Source organism: Micropterus salmoides, unplaced genomic scaffold, assembly GCF_014851395.1.
Source record: "Micropterus salmoides isolate LMB-PRFRI ecotype aquatic unplaced genomic scaffold, ASM1485139v1 Ms_hic_scaffold_7, whole genome shotgun sequence".
Classification (NCBI taxonomy): Eukaryota; Metazoa; Chordata; class Actinopteri; order Centrarchiformes; family Centrarchidae; genus Micropterus; species Micropterus salmoides.
The window spans coordinates 531,715-549,694 of record NW_024044459.1 but is presented as its reverse complement, the minus strand read 5'-3'; positions in this window follow the sequence as shown (position 1 = coordinate 549,694).

Genomic DNA, 17,980 nt, shown 5'->3' with positions numbered 1-17,980 from the left:
ACATGGTTTAATTTTCAAAAAACACCATATTTTTCTCATACTGCACATTGGTGCAGCTCCTCTTTTCACCCTGTGTTGTACACTCCGCTTGAGCTACAGAGTGATGCATCTTACTTGTACAAAATCTTTGTTGGGAGTTGCACGTGCACAGTTCCCAGGTAAGGACTACTAGCCAATCAGAAGCAGAGAAGTGCGGGTCATAATAATATAATAACAATAATCCTTATTTGTAGAGCACTTTTCAAAAACAAGTTACAAAGTGCTTTAACAAGTGTAAAGAATAATAAAAAAACAAGATAAGAGCATGAAAAAATTATATAAAATTAGTAAAATACAATAAAATAAAAGGGATAAAATAAAGTCAAATAAGATCGGGAAAGGCTCTCCTGTAAAAGTATGTTTTAAGAAGGGACTTAAAAGAGTTCACTGACTCAGCTGACCTGATTTCCTCGGGCAGGTTGTTCCAGAGCCTCGGGGCCCTGACAGCAAACGCTCTATCCCCTTTAGTTTTCAGTCGGGACTCTGGAACAGCCAACAGACCTCTGCCCGAGGATCTCAAGGTACGTGCTGGTGCATATGGGACTAAAAGGTCAGAAATATAACAAGGCGAGAGGCCATGAAGAGCTTTAAAAGTGATCAATAGAATTTTAAAGTCAATTCTAAGGAAGTTTTTCCTTGCCTCTGTCGCCTAGTGCTTGCTCTTGGTGGGAACTGTTGGGCTTCTGTAAATAGCATCACAGAGTACGGTCTAGACCTGCTCTTTTATGAAAAGCGCTGTGAGATAACTGTTGTTGTGATTTGGCGCTATATAAATAAAATTGAATTGAAAAATTGAATTCTAAAACATACTGGGAGCCAGTGTAATGAAGCTAAAATAGGAGTAATGTGGTCATATTTCTTTGTCTGGTTAAAAGCCTGGCAGCTGAGTTCTGGACAGTCTGGAGTCGATCAATAGATTTTTGGGTTAAACAGGTGAAAAGGCTGTTGCAATAATCCAGGCGTGATGACATGAAGGCGTGTAAAATGGTCTCGGTGTCCTTAAAAGTTAACATAGATCGAATTTTTGCTATATTTCTAAGTTGATAAAAACATGATTGAACAAGCTTTGTGGTGTGCTGCTCGAAATTTAAATTACTATCAAACCACTATCAAGCCACAGGCTTAATGTGATTTACTAGGGAACCATCTGCCATCTGCTGGGACCCGATGACCAGGATTTCTGTTTTGTCTGAGTTCAGCTGGAGGAAATTATTTGACATCCATTTTTTAACTTCACAAAGGCAGTTGTTAAGTGAACTCAGCATTCCAGGGTCTGTGGATCTGACGGGCAAGTATATTTGTGTGTCATCAGCATAAATATGAAAAGAAATGCCATGTTTATGGATAATATGTCCAAGGGGAAGCAGATACAAGGAAAACAAAATGGGTCCTAAGACCGACCCCTGAGGCACACCATATTTAACTGGACAGAATGAGGAGATATAGTTGTTTACAGACACACAAAACTTCCTATTTGACAGGTAGGATGAAAACCATTCTAGGGCAGTACCAGAGATCCACACCCAGTGCCTCAGTCTGTCTAACATGATGTTGTGATCAATGGTGTCAAAAGCAGCACTAAGGTCCAGGAGTACCAGGACTGAGCACATGCCTTCATCAGCAGACATTAAAAGGTCATTGGTGACTTTAAGCAGGGCAGTCTCAGTGCTGTGGTACTTCCTAAAACCAGACTGAAACTTTTCAAATAATTTGTTATTTCCCAGTACAGTGAGCAGCTACACAATTCTTTCTAGAATCTTTGCAATAAAAGGCAGTTTTGAAATTGGTCTAAAATGATGTGGGAGGGAGGGATCTAAACCAGGTTTCTTTAAAAGTGGGTTCACGCAAGCCGTTTTAAAATAATCAGGGATACAACCAGTAGATAGGGAGCTGTTGAAAACAGAGTTCAAATGGGGCCCAACAGAATCTAGTACTTTCAGTAAAAAGTTTGTAGGTATTACATCAAGTGGGCTGGAGGACACTCTCATTTGTGATACTGTTTTTAAAAGCTCAGACAAGTCGATGGGATAAAACTGGTTAAAACTCTCTTGTTGCTGGTGAGGAACCTCTCAGTAAGAGGCCACGGGGGTAATAGAGGCTCTGATTGACACCACCTTATTGGTAAAATAAGATAAAAACAATTCACAGTCATCATTACTTCCAGCTGAGGCACAAGGAGGGGTTGGGTTTACCAGCTGATCCACAGTCTTAAACAGAAACCTGGGATTGTGTTTGTGTAGTAATGAGTTCAGAAAAATAGTGTGTTCTCGCATCCTTAACCATGTTATTGTAGTTAATTAATAAATCCTTCAGACTGAGGTAATGGACTTCGAGACTGGATTTTTTCCATCTGCGCTCTGCTTTCCTGCATTCCCTTTTTAGGCTGCGAATGCTGTCATTTATCCAGGGTTGCTTACTAGCTTTAGACGTAGGCCTAACCTTTAGAGGAGCAGTAATATTTTGACGACAAGCAGATATGATTGAAGTGATCGACCAGATTGTTGGTGTTGGAATCAGACAGGTGTTGGCTTTGGCTCTGAAAGAATGCGCAAAACTTTGAAACACTGTTCATTAAAGATGCGAGAACACACGGAGCTCGGTGAGGCGGCATGAGTAACAGGTGAATCACAGCTAAAAACAATACATCTGTGGTCAGATATGGTCATGTCCACTAATTCCACAGAGGAAATGCTGACACCCAGGGTAAAAACCAAGTCCAGTGTATGAGCACGGTTATGTGTTTGCCCTTTGACATGTTGTTTGAAGTTAAAAGAAGTGGCCATATTTAAAAAGTTAGTTGCATTAACATTGTTGGGGTCATCAACATGAATATTAAAATCGCCACAAAGAACAATTCTGTCATAATTTAAAACCAGAGTAGATAAAAATTCAGGAAGTTCTGATAAAAATCCTCCAGGTGGTTTTGGGGGCCGATAAATTATAACAAATATGATAGGTTGCAGCCCTCCAACTTTAAGAGTGAGAACTTCAAAGGAGTTAAAGTCATCACAGCGTACTTGATGACATTTAAAATTTTTCCTATACACGCTCACTAGCCCACCACCACGACCACTGACCCTCAGTTGACTAAAACAATCATATTGAGGTGGACACAGTTCAGCTAGCTGGCTATAGTCATTCATTTGCAACCATGATTAACCAGACAAGATAAAATCATTTAAGATAAAAGTCTTACTTGAAAGTGATCTCACATTGAAGAGAGCCGTTTTAAATGAGTTTGTTCTGGGTGCTGGAGTTGGTGCAGTTGTCCTAATCCTTAAGAGATTACTATTATTTCTGTGTGGGATGTGCACATTTCGGTTTACTGGTCTATGCGTGATGATGACAGGAATGGAAGTCTTTGGAACAGCGCTGGGAGCAGACGGCTTTACACGCCAGCAGGTGGAGACAGTTGTTTGTGGCAGTGAGCCAGAGATCTGTTCAGTGAGCGGTGGTGCGTCCAGGTGTGCTGCATGAATGATTAGTCATTCACGTAAGTCATGTGTGGACCGCACCACATGCTGTTTGTACGCAGCTAACATTTCTGAGCCCCGTTTGTTTGGGTGAAGTCCGTCTGTCTTAAAAAAGACGAAAATATTAAAATTATCCACATAACACACACGGTGAGCCCTGCAGGCGGACTGGAGCCAGTCGTGGAGGCCAAGGAGTCTACTGAAGCGGCCAGCACCGCGACCAACTGTGGGAATAGGACAAGAGATAAAAACGGACTTTCCACACTGCTTTAAAAAGTTAAAAAGAAGGTTAAAATCTGATTTTGTCAGCTCAGACTGCCGAAGAGCTGTGTCATTTGTTCCGACATGGACTATCACTCTTGTGACGGGAGCGACGGCATCAGGTCCTGTAGTTTTTTTTAAAAAGAAACAAGGTAGTGTGATCCAAATCAAAGCTGTTTCAGACTGCGACCGTAACCTAGCAGATGGTATAAGTTACTCTCTAGTCCACAACCACACAACATCATTGTTCCACATCTTACCAGAAGCCAATACAAAACAAAAAAACAGCTTTCTCTTTTTTAAGTTAAAACGTTGCAACATTCCTCAGAATGTAAAGACAGATAAGAAATTCCATACAAAAACTGTAAAATATAAAACCTTCTGTTGCTGGCCTCTGTCTGGCGCACACAATGATGATGCAGTGAATAGTGAATATTCTCTCTGACCAATCAGCAGTCTGCCGTGTTTTCACGTTACATTTTAGTATCCCTCAGCTTGCTTGGAACCTCGACGGAGATGAGGTGATAAGAAAAAAAGTACCTGGAAGCAGGTACAGGTACAACATTTCTACAATGGAAAACCAAACAAAGGCGAGTCGAGCCAAAGGGCCTCCGCTCAGACTAGCTTGGTTTGAGGGCGTGCCTGACCCCCGCAAGCTGCTTGGCAAGCTTTATGATGCGTTTTCATTGTGACGTCACAAGTAAAGGAAGTGAAGGTCTGGACTACAAACGAGCTGTTTTCAAGCGGTTCAGAGCAGAGCTTTCTGTGGGAGATGGGAACTCCCTTTGGGCTGGACTTTGGGCTTTTTCACTTTGCAAACCTGTTTCATGCACAAAAAAGATATACAGTATAACTCAATAAAGGAGAGGGAAAAAGCCAAAAAGCATAATACCACCTCTTTAACTGACTTCAGGGAAAACACTTCTGGGTACTTTGTAGCATAATCCGTAACAACAAGCATAAATTTTCCTGACTTACTTCTTTCCACTGGGCCAACAATGTCCATTCCAAGACATTCAAATGGTGTATTGATCACTGGTAGAGGCTGGAGGGGAGCTCTGGTTGGACGTTTTGTTGATGTTTGCTGGCACTGAGGGCAACTCTGGCAGAACTGGGCTACATCCTTACGTAAACCAGGCCAATGAAAATAGAGGTGGATACGAGCTGTTGTTTTATGTTTCCCTAGGTGCCCTGCTCAGGGAATGGAGTGACCTAAAGTAAGTACTGATTCTCTGGCTACTTTAGGAACCACCAGCTGTTTTCTTGATCTGTGTTGATAGTAAAGGAGACCGTTCTGTAAGATATAGCCTTCAAACCCGTGCTCCAAATCCGATCTCCCTTCATTTGCCTCTGCTCTTTGAATGTAGTCAGCTAAACTAGTATCTTCTTGCTGCAGTTGCACCATTTTCACAGGTAATTGGAAACCCATTGGCAGCTCAGGGGTTGACCTCACAGGGTTTTTTTCCACTGTGTGATAGAACTTTTCCTGTCATCTCTGCCTACGAGACTTGCAAGACAATCCTGGCTCTGCCTCAACCTCGGCATCATAAAAAGGCAGATAATGTAGAGTGCAATCTGTCTCACCTGGATGCAAAGTTGATGCCCGTGCCTGAGCCCAGGACAGGGCAGGTGGGACCTTGTTGGATTAGCTCAGGAAGCACTGGCAAATCATGACCTAACACAACTGGGAAAGGCAGATTATCAGTGACACCAACATTTAGCAGGTAAGTCTGTCCTTGCACTTTGGTGGCTGGTTCTCCTTCACAGGTGGCTTACTTATTGGTGATCATGGGTGCTGCTGAGCCAAGACAGGTTTCTGACAGTCCTTTGAAGCCTTCCAGTACTTGTAAACCCTTGTAAGGGGTAAGTACCTTGTAAGGTACTTGTAAGGAGGGATTTTTACAGCGTGCATCTACGAACACATCTACCAATGACGCAGCCTCTGCCACAGTCCGTGGGTCATGTTCTGTGATCCAGACCTGCTGCTCAGGGGACAGCATACGCAAGTATTGCTCAAGAATAATAATTTCACCAATATCATCAACAGTTTTATCTCTGGGTTGAACCCATTTCCCATAAAGCTCCTTAAGTCTTACATACAGCTCTTTTGGGGTCTCCTCAGGCTCCACATTAAGAGATCTAAATCTCTGCTGATATGATTCAGGGTTAATATCATATTTCTTGAGTGGATGTGAATGGCACATTTAACTTTATCATAATCAAGAGAATCATCAAAATCCATGTGTACATAGGCACTTCTAGCCTTACCAGTCAACAACGGAATAAGTCAAAAGCCCCAGTCATCTTTTGGCCACTGAGAGGCCACTGCTATCCTTTCAAAGGTAATAAGGAAATGTTCAATATCATCTGCATCACTTATTCAAACTTAGGCTCTTTAAAGAAGCATGAATGAGACTGAACATACTGAGAGTCACCCTGCTGGAGGGCTCTTGGTGGATAAGCTACCTGAGATGGTGAACTGACCTGGGCTCCATTACCCTGGGTATTCTGCTGGGGAGAGGAGGATCCAGAAGCAGGTGAGGTCCTTGCTTGAACCTCCAATTGCAGAAGACTGAACTGGTGTTGAAGTGCCTTGAACCTCTTCTCTTGCCTGCTGCTGCCCCGTGTGAGTACTAAACCTCATTGTCTATTTGTCCTTCAATTTCTGCTTGTAGTCCTTGACCGCCTCCAGTTCTTTTCCCTCCTCCTCCTCATGAAAAAACGAAAAAAAAACACCCTTGTGTCCTCTCCTGAATGATCCCACCCCTGCCACCAATTGTCAGGGACCAAGCGGTAAAGGCAGGGACACAAGGTCAAGGTTTTGTAAAGTTTAGGCTTTATTTAGCCATCAAATCAAATAAAGTTTCAAACCACATTACAGATAGTGATGTGTCTGTCTGTATCGAGGCTTCAAAGTGTGTGTCGATTAATCCAGGATGATTTTTGTGTAGCGAGGCTTGTGTTGGTGACGTATGTAGTGACTTCCGAAGCCTTGAGAGCTGGCCGTACCAAGGACTCATTCAGGGCACAATTAGATTTTAACTACAGCTTATTTTAAATGACTAAAAAATTGAATCAGAGTCAGAATTGCTTTGATCAAATAACTTCAAAAATTGTGATGAAAGAGAGGAAAATTTTAGTTGAGTAAGAAAGTGTTGACATTTTTTTTTTTTTACATTTTGTGGTTTTGGTAAGAATTAAACTCTTACCCCATATTACCCTAATATACACTGCTCAAAAAAATAAAGGGAACACAGTGTAACTGCAAGTCAGTCACACTCCTGTGAAATCAAACTGTCCACTTAGGAAGCAACACTGATTGACAATCAATTTCACATGCTGTTGTGCAAATGGAATAGACAACAGGTGGAAATTATAGGCAATTAGCAAGACACCCCCAATAAAGGAGTGGTTCTGCAGGTGGAGACCACAGACCACTTCTCAGTTCCTATGCTTCCTGGCTGATGTTTTGTCACTTTTGAATGCTGGCGGTGCTTTCACTCTAGTGGTAGCATGAGACGGAGTCTACAACCCACACAAGTGGCTCAGGTAGTGCAGCTCATCCAGGATGGCACATCAATGCGAGCTGTGGCAAGAAGGTTTGCTGTGTCTGTCAGCGTAGTGTCCAGAGCATGGAGGCGCTACCAGGAGACAGGCCAGTACATCAGGAGACGTGGAGGAGGCCATAGGAGGGCAACAACCCAGCAGAAGGACCGCTACCTCCGCCTTTTGCAAGGAGGAGCAGGAGGAGCACTGCCAGAGCCCTGCAAAATGACCTCCAGCAATGCGAGCTGTGGCAAGAAGGTTTGCTGTGTCTGTCAGCGTAGAGTCCAGAGCATGGAGGCGCTACCAGGAGACAGGCCAGTACATCAGGAGACGTGGAGGAGGCCATAGGAGGGCAACAACCCAGCAGAAGGACCGCTACCTCCGCCTTTTGCAAGGAGGAGCAGGAGGAGCACTGCCAGAGCCCTGCAAAATGACCTCCAGCAGGCCACAAATGTGCATGTGTCTGCTCAAACGGTCAGAAACAGACTCCATGAGGGTGGTACGAGGGCCCGACGTCCACAGGTGGGGGTTGTGCGTACAGCCCAACACTGTGCAGGACGTTTGGCATTTTCCAGAGAACACCAAGATTGGCAAATTCGCCACTGGTGCCCTGTGCTATTCACAGATGAAAGCAGGTTCACACTGAGCATGTGTGACAGACGTTACAGAGTCTGGAGACGCCATGGAGAACGTACTGCTGCCTGCAACATCCTCCAGCATGACCGGTTTGGCGGTGGGTCAGTAATGGTGTGGGGTGGAATTTCTTTGGGGGGCCGCACAGCCCTCCATGTGCTCGCCAGAGGTAGCCTGACTGCCATTAGGTACCGAGATGAGATCCTCAGAGCCCTTGTGAGACCATATGCTGGTGCGGTTGGCCCTGGGTTCCTCCTAATGCAACACAATGCTAGACCTCATGCTAACTGGAGTGTGTCAGCAGTTCCTGCAAGAGGAAGGCATTGATGCTATGGACCGGCCCGCCCGTTCCCCAGACCTGAATCCAATTGAGCACATCTGGGACATCATGTCTCGCTCCATCCACCAACGCCACGTTGCAACACAGACTGCTGCCGGATGCTTTAGTCCAGGTCTGGGAGGAGATCCCTCAGGTGACCATCCGCCACCTCATCAGGAGCATGCCCAGGCTTTGTAGGGAGGTCATACAGGCACGTGGAGGCCACACACACTACTGAGCCTCATTTTGACTTGTTTTAAGGACATCAAAGTTGGATCGGCCTGTAGTGTGGTTTTCCACTTTGATTTTGAGTGTGACTCCAAATCTAGACCTCCATGGGTTGATAGATTTGATTTCCGTTGATCATTTTTGTGTGATTCATTCATTCAGATCTAGGATGTGTTATTTTAGTGTTCCCTTTATTTTTTTGAGCAGTATATATTTTTACAGCAGGTGAAATCATCTCCAAAAAAGCCCAGCCCACAAGTTATTTAAAAAAAAAGATGAATAAAATGTTGTCTCTATTATCTAAAGTCACAAGCCAAGTCAACATAACCCTCTCCCTTGTTTCCACTTTCCCTTTGACCCTTGTCATTGTATCATAAAGACACACCTTATTAAAAAGTTAATCATTCATGTATTGGCATCACAAACATCATTCATTAATTTAGTCAATTCAAAGCTTCACACACCAAAGCCGTGGTGCCGTTATAATCACTCTGTTTTACATTCATTGTCCACTAATGGTCAGGCACTATCTTATCATATTTCCTGAACCATCCCTTAGTTATGCTGCTATAGGCCTAGACTGCCGGGGGATTTCCCATGAAGCACTGAGCTCCTCTCTCCTCTACTTTCTCTCCCTCTGTATGCAACCTCATCCATTATTGCATGTTACTAACACAACTTCTCCCCTTTCCGGTAGTCGTGTGCTTTCTCGTCCTCTCCTCTCTCCTCCTATCACTTCCTGCAGGTTTTCTGGTTCTGAAGCTGTGGAGTCTGGATCTGTGGTTGCGGGTCACCTGCTGCCCCGTGTTCCTGCTCGACACCCTCTGCTACAACTATTGTTACTAGTCCTATTGTTATTATTGTTATTATAATCATTAACATTACGACTGTTATCATTACCACTACTATAAATATCTGTACCATTTTTTCATTTAGTCTATAGCAACATCACCTTTACTGTCTGTACCTCTGTGTGTGTATATTGTGTAGGCTGCCTCCCTCCCCTCTCTCTCCTTCCATTCCTCTCTTTTTCTCTCTGTTCCTCTCCTGCCCTCTCCCTCTCTCTCTCTCTCACTCTCTCTCTCTCTCTCTCTCACCCCAACCAGTCGAGGCAGATGGCCGCCCACCCTGAGCCATGGTTCTGCTCGAGGTTTCTGCCTCTTAAAAGGAAGTTTTTCCTTGCCTCTGTCGCCTAGTGCTGCTCTTGGTGGGAACTGTTGGGCTTCTGTAAATAGCAGCATAGAGTACGGTCTAGACCTGCTCTTTTATGAAAAGCGCTGTGAGATAGCTGTTGTTGTGATTTGGCGCTATATAAATAAAATTTATTGAATTGAAATGCTGTATGTTGAGTTTATTGAAAGCTTTTACTATGAAGAGGACATTCATAAGTTTCTGGCTGGCTTGACACATCTCTGAAAAAGCCATCAGTAAACCTGTGATTGGATTCCCCTGAATTTTCTCATGGAAATGAAAATAAGTATCCATAGGTTTATGAATGTGGATCAAACGCCATGCTAACCCTAACCTCTGGGAAAAATTTAGAAAGTTGCGTGGCGCTGCGGAGAGCCCCCAGTTGCAGAAGTGCATGGATCATGCGTAATATTCATCCAGCCAACGATCACGAACCGCTCACAGCCTGTTGGCACCGGAGAGGAAGTGGGGCGGACCAGGGAAAGGAGATCGCGAGCGACTGACCCGCTGTGATTGTTTCCTCTGACGGGATGAAGTCTGACGCTTCGCATGATCCATGATAAGATTATTGTCAATAAAGCATGCTGTCAATATTTTAGAGACCCCCCAAAATATTGCAATCATCCTTTTAGGGGACCTGATGTCATATTAGGGGGAGCTAAGCTCCCCCTGGCTCCCCCGTAGTTCGCACCCTGAATTTCCTCAGGGAAATGAAAATATGTTCGTTTTATGAATGCAGATCAAACGCCGGGCGCACACACACTGCAGCACGTGTCTTATTGTGAGCATGTGCAAAAGTGTCCTTAAAATCAAGTAATAAGGGGGGGGTTATACGCAGTTAATTGGAGTTGATCTTCCAATCTTCCTAACGGGAGTCCCGCACACCTACTGAGATAAACATGCACATGAGTATACAAGGATTTGAAATAATTTGACTTTGTTCTGACCCGCTACATAACAGCTTAAATAAAATTTGGCCCGATGCCAGACTTATTTGCCGACCCCTGACGTATAGTATTTTTACAACAATAGCTAACACTGAGCGCTTCAGTTTACCAGCTGTTAGCAAGTTAAGCAAGCAGCCAAAAAGCAGTGGGTGGTGTCACGAATGTGATTCAAAGTGTTTTTCCCCCTTTTGCAGCGATTTTCTTTGATCATGTTTCTCTCAGCGCTCTGAAGTGTTTTTTGTAAGACTTGAAAAATCTCCAAAGCACCGTCACTGCCAGCTGCCATGTTTTCAATGACACAAAACATACTCGCATTTTTGCATGTGTATGATACGCTGCCGTTTGCTATAGCGTTGCAACACCTGGCAGCTGTAGGGTTAGCTGGTCGACATGCATATATTTACTGACTTAGATTTAGGCACTAACTTCTGTGACGGTTAAGGTTAGGGTAAGTCGCCTCGATGGGCTGCCAACTCCTTACACAAACATCACTAGCTAGCTAGTTAGCGACTGGAAGCACTACTAGTGTTTCAGGTCACCCCAGGGCGTCATATAGAGACACGCGTGGATGCGTCTCATACACACGCACCTCGGGGCGTCTCCTATTCACGGAAAATTGACGTTAATATCTTACACTAAAATGTGACGCTACGTTTCAATGACACGCCAATGGGTCTTGACCATGTGTGGCGCCCTGGGTATTTCAGTGGCTAAGGTTGGTTCTAGAAGTGTTATGGTATTATTTAAGATTGTTACCATAGCCCCCCCCCCCCATCATTTTCGTTTTGTTTATTACTACTAAGCGTGCTTTGTGTCACCGTTAATCTGGAGAAAACTCACCTGACTCAGAGCTATACTTATGCCAGCAGTAGCGGCTTTGGTACTGGAGTGACTGGCGCTATAATCCCGTTTTACAAGGAAGTTAGCCCAGTCGTAAACGTAAGACAGTCAACAAAGCAGCAGATGAAGCCAATATTCATTCAAGACTGTCTTTGTGTTATATTTACAGCAAAATAAACTGAAACTGGCACCTGAAATCACCATGTCTTCTTTTCGGGTATAACACATGCACCCATATGTGATGACTTGGGAGTGAGAACAGGTTGCTCAAGACATTTAAAAAGCAGGAAATGTATCAATGTATTGGCAAAGTAACATAATAAAAAAGATTTATGTCAATCGGTTAAAACCTGGAAGGAATAGTTAAAATAACCATGACTCATGAATGTCACACGGGTGTGATTAGGAGTGAGTCAATAACCATATAAAGTTGGTGGTCGCTTGAAACACTGGTGAGTTATTCCTACTTTGGCATGGTGTTGTGCATCTGCCATCACAACCCCGTTCTACACATTAACAGATGCTGCTGTGTATTAAGTGTAGACCACACAATTCGATTTCATGTCAATTGAATGATGTTTGTCACATTTGGCTTGCTTCCTGTTGTTTTTTCAGGTAGTGCTGTGACTATGACACAATATTGTTGTGTAGAAATATTCAGTTCAGTTAATGGAAGCAGATATCTGAATATCTGAGCGTTATCCCAACTAAGGCCTGTCATGCATTAGGTGCCCCTGTGTATTCTTGCAGTGTTCATGGGTCCTGATATGTGTGCCAAATTGCCAAGAGTGGTCGAGTACACCAAGGTACAAAAAAGGGTTTGAGCTCTAAAAGTAACAAAGGGTATTGAAATCTGCTTTATTGTATAACCTAATTTAAAATGCTGTATTTCTTCAGGCTGCTTCTGTGACATAGTCAGAGGTCCATTACAATCAAAACTATTTGAGGAATGAGGACAGGAAAGCAGGTATTACCACAGTCCTTATCATACGTAGTCCTAATCATAGCTCTGGTCCACCTCTGAATGGACATGAAAATTACTTATCAGCTGTCACAGTGACATTACTGGTGAAGAACGTGTTAGAGCTCTTGTATTCTTCTATCCTCCCACAATGTTGATATTACACCCTTCTGCTGAGTAAATGCCCATGAAAACCCAAGATGCTGCACACATTGAAATTAGGGATTATTATGATAGAGGAAAAGCGAGACAGGATTGAGAGGTGATTTTCTGTTGAAACATGACAGCATAAATACTTTGATAGTTCTGACTCTGCCCCGTTGTCGGAAAAAACAACTGACATGGGATATACTTGGGTGCCTGACTGCCAGACATATAATTCCTCTGTCATCATTATCAGAGCCATCTCTGATTCAACAGCACCAATTTGACTTGCAGTTTGGCTGAGGGATTAATAAATACTAAACAAACATCACATCCCCATATTCCTGGATATCTTGTTCAGTCTGCTGGTGAGTGACGGCTCAGCTCTTACAGACTAGTTTATCCATGCATCACTGATGGTTGAAATATCCAGGTGAGCAGCTTGTTTTTATGAAGTGCAGTATTTTAAAATGAATGACAGTCAAAAATAAATAAATAACTCAGTAATTGACTGAAATTGCCATTAATGCACCAAAATGATTGATTTGAATGAATGATAATTTATTAATGTGATATAAATTGATATTTCTGTGTTACCTTTGTATCAATATTCTTATTTATTTACTTTCTCATTTAATTTTCCCTTTAATTTATTCTTTTATTGATGTCTGTATTATTTTCCTATTGCATTTCCCCTATTTATTTCCGTAAACTTATTTATTTCTGTGTTTTCTTTTTGCATTTCTGCTTCATTATGCAAATGAGGGGCCGTCACTCAAGGTGTGTCATGGGGTCTACTTTTCGCCTTTTGGTTGATGGACATCAGCGTGCATGGACCGGCTTTACATGTCTTGCTCCTACAAACACACCGGTGGCCACTGAGACAGGCAGACAGAGAGTCAGGCTCACCGCTGTCATTCCGAAGTGATTCCAGCAGTTCCGACCAGGACTCTGTTCAGATTTTATGTAGAAAATATTTTCTGTTTTTTTCTCTGATGTCCTCCGGCTGCCCCGCCTCAGCTATCGACCTTATTCACCGACCTTATTTGATGGACAGATAGTATTAGCTGTACTTGTTAAGTGAAGCTGTCTTCAGCTAGTTAGCTCCATTAGCAGCAGACAACAAAAAGGTAAGACATCTGTCCATTAGGAAGATCCATAAATCACCAAGTTATGTTCTCCATCAGTTATGTTCTCCATCAAATACAATCCAGTTTCAATGATCTGTCATTTTTCCAACCTAATTCTTGTCTCATTTGCAGAGGTGGGTAGTAACGAGTTACATTTACTCTTTTGAATAAATTGTACTTGTCAGAGTACTTTTAATGCATCATACTTTTACTCTTACTTGAGTAGTTTTCAAGAGAAAAATCATTACTCCGCTCCATTTGAATACTTTCATTGCGCAACTTCGCTACTTATTTATTTACTGCAGTCAAACATCCACATGACTCTGGTAGAGCAGAATAATGGCTGGAGCTACAGCAGGGTAGTATGGCTTTCAAATGGCACTAGCAACTAATACTTAGGCTCCAGATTAAAATGTAGCGCACCATGTAGCCAGCCCCGTCTCATCCCAGGGCGTCCGATACCAACGCTTTCTCAAAGGGCTGGGATCCGACCCCCTGGGATGAGACGGGCTGGCTGCAGGTTTCGGTGGTGAAGTCAGTAGGCCACACCGTGCTGACACCGAGCTGACACCGAGCTCTGTCTGTTGTGTGTTAATGCTAATATGATTAATAATAAATAGCCACACACAGTATATCGTGCTTAAAAAGTCATGCTCGTTGGTGTAGCCTGATGAAGACAGACCAAATTCTGCACACACAAAACTACTCTTAGTTCATGTGGATGTGACTGATGTAATGTTTCAACCACAGATGATCTTCCTCAGGTAAACCTGAAGAAGTGAGCACACCTGTATTTAATAGGCAATAAATTATGAAACATCACAGAATTGTCTCCTAATTTGATTTGTTTGCCAAATTTAGGGGCAGCTGTGGCTCAGGAGGTAGAGCTGGTTGGCTGTTAATCGGAAGGTCAGCGGTTCAATCCCTGGCTCCCCCTGGTTGCGTGTCGAAGTGTCCTTGGGCAAAATGAACCTCGAATTGCCCCTGGTGGCTATTCCGCCAGTGTATGAGTGAGTGTGAGTGTGAATGTTAGTTTCCGTTTGAGCACTTAGGCTCAGTGTATGAATGTGTGTGACTGGTGGATGTAGTGTAAAAGCGCTTTGAGTGGTCGAAAAGACTGGAAAGGCGCTATACAAGTACGGAGCATTTACAAATCATAATTTAATATTGGGGACAGCAAGACAAGAATTAATATTTTTAAATAATCTTCACTTATCATCACTCTTGATGGGAATATTGTGTAAATGGGTGGTGTAAATGTGGCAGGCTGTCATTGACTTGTCATTTCATCACAAATCACAAATGTTTACGTCTTTACCTTTACCTGAGGAAGACCATCTGAAATAATTCTAGTCACATCCACATGACCCATTGTTTTTTCTGAAGTAGTAAATTGTACTCTTACTCTTACCACTTTTACATGTTCTTTGAGTACTTGTTTTTGCAAAGTAACAGTTTTTTTTACTACCCACCTCTGCTCATTTGTGGTCTGATAAACCGTAAATTTATCCAATTCAGTGCCTCATATTGCTGTTTTCCAAGCTACTGCAGCTGTCATATTTAGCGGAACCCAGGTCAGAAAATACCCTTCGTGGCCCTCATGGTTGGACCCTGAGCCCTCTGGGGCAGTGCTGTTCCTGGGGGTTTGGCTGACGTATTGCGGTAAGCGTGTCGACTCATTTCCGTTTCCGGTGCTTGTGTGTTGGTACCGTGTTGTGCTGCTCTCGCTAAATAACAGTTACATTTGTTTGATTACAGCGGCCAACTGTTCGCTAAACACTTATTCTTTACAGTAATTTTGCCTAAGCACTCACAGTTCTTTCCATCTTTTAGTGACTGCTGTTCAATCTCATACTTGTTCTAAAGTTTTGGTAGCTGACGCTACAGTACTTTAGCTTAGCCGTTAGCGACTTTAGCTTAGCAGCTAGCGATGGCTTCTCCTTCTACCTCTCTCTCTCCTACTTTCTCCTGCTCGGTGTGTCAGATGTTCAGTTACTCCTCTGCCTCCTTTAGCGGTAATGGTACATGTAATAAGTGTAGTTTATTTATAGACATGGAGGCGAGGCTCAGTGATTTAGAAGTCCGGCTCCGCACCTTGGTAGATCAGTCTTTAGCTACTGTAGCTAGCCAGTCCCCGGTAGTCGGTGCGGAACGGCCTGAGTTAGCCTCTGGTAGCCGTCCTCCGGCATCCCCTGTGCAGCCAGGAAAGGGGGGCTGGGTGACTGTCCGAAGGAGGAATAGTCGTAAGCTTTCAAAGTCCACGGGGCATCATCAACCTGTTCACGTTTCTAACAGATTTTCCCCACTCAGCGACACACCCGCTGAGAAACCAACTCTGATCATTGGCAGCTCCATTTTGAGAAACGTGAATTTAGCGAAGCCAGCGGCCATAGTTAAGTGCATCCCTGGGGCCAGAGCGGGCGACATTGAGTCTTATTTGAAACTGCTGGCTAAGGATAAACGTAAATACAGTAAGATTGTTATTCACGTCGGCGGTAATGACTCCCGGTTACGCCAATCGGAGGTCACTAAGATTAATGTTGAGTCGGTGTGTACATATGCAAAAACAATGTCGGACACCGTAGTTTTCTCTGGACCCCTGCCAAATCTGACCAGTGATGACATGTATAGCCACATGTCGTCATTCCGCCGCTGGTTGTCGAGGTGGTGTCCAGCAAACGATGTGGGCTTTGTTGATCATTGGCAGACTTTCTGGGGAAGACCTGGTCTGATCCGGAGAGACGGCATCCATCCCACTTGGGAAGGAGCAGCTCTCATTTCTAGAAATCTGGCCAAGTTTATTAGTGGACCAAATCCATGACAACCCAGAGTTGAGACCAGGAGGCAGAGTCGCAGTTTAACACACTTCTCTGCCCTTCTTTTTCAGCAGTTACCCACCCAAAACCCTACGCAGAGTCGCAGTCTAACACACTTCTCTGCCCTTCTTTTCAGCAGTTACCCACCCAAAACCCTACGCAGAGTCGCAGTCTAACACACTTCTCTGCTCCTCCATTTCAGGAGTTACTTAGTGAAAATCCTATAGTGACGGTGTCTGCCCCCCGACCATCGAAATTATTTAAAAAGGTAAACAGAAGAGAAGCTGTGCATAAAAACCTTATAAAAATTAAAACCACAAGAGCAATAGTGCAAACGAATAGGAGAGTTAAATGTGGACTCTTAAACATCAGATCTCTCTCTTCTAAAGGTGTACTAGTAAATGAACTAATATCAGATTATGATATTGATTTATTTGGTCTTACTGAAACCTGGCTGGGTGATGGAGAATATGTTAGCCTAAATGAATCCACCCCTCCCAGTCATATTAATACTCACATTCCTCGAGGCACAGGCAGGAGGTGGAGTTGCAGCTATCTTCGACTCTAGCCTATAATCAGCTCTAAACCTAAACTAAACTATAACTCATTTGAAAGTCTTGTTCTTAGTCTTTCGCACCCAAGTTGGAAATCACTGCAACCAATTCTTTTTGTTATAGTGTACCGAGCACCTGGCCCGTATTCTGAATTCTTATCTGAATTTGCAGAGTTTTTGTCAACTTTAGTCCTTAAAACGGACAAAGTTATTATTGTAGGGGATTTTAATATTCATGTAGATGTTGAGAATGACAGCTTCAGTACTGCGTTTATCTCTTTGTTAGATTCCATCGGCTTCTCTCAGAGTGTTCATGAACCGACTCACTGTTTTAACCACACCCTTGACCTTGTTTTGGTGTATGGTATTGAAATTGAACATTTAGTGGTGTTCCCACAGAATCCCTCTTTATCCGACCACTGTTTGATAACTTTTGAGTTTGTATTGCTGAACTACTCGCCATTGGGCAAAAATTTCTATACAAGATGTCTGTCTGATAGTGCTATAGCTAAATTTAAGGATGCGATTCCATCAGCTCTAAATACATTATCTAGTCACAAAGTAACGGAGGACTCCTATGCTAATTTCAGTCCCTCCCAAATCGATCATCTTGTTGATAGTGCTGCAGGCTCGCTGCGAATGACACTCGACTCTGTAGCCCCTCTAAAAAAGAAAATACTAAAACAAAGACGGTTAGCTCCATGGTATAATACTGAAACTCGCAAATTAAAGCAAATATCACGGAAACTTGAGAGGAATTGGCGTTCCACCAAAGTGGAAAATTCTCGTTTAATTTGGCAAGATAGTCTTAAAACTTATAGGAAGGCCCTCCGTAATGCCAGAGCAGCGTACTACTCGTCATTAATAGAGGAAAATAGGAACAACCCCAGGTTTCTTTT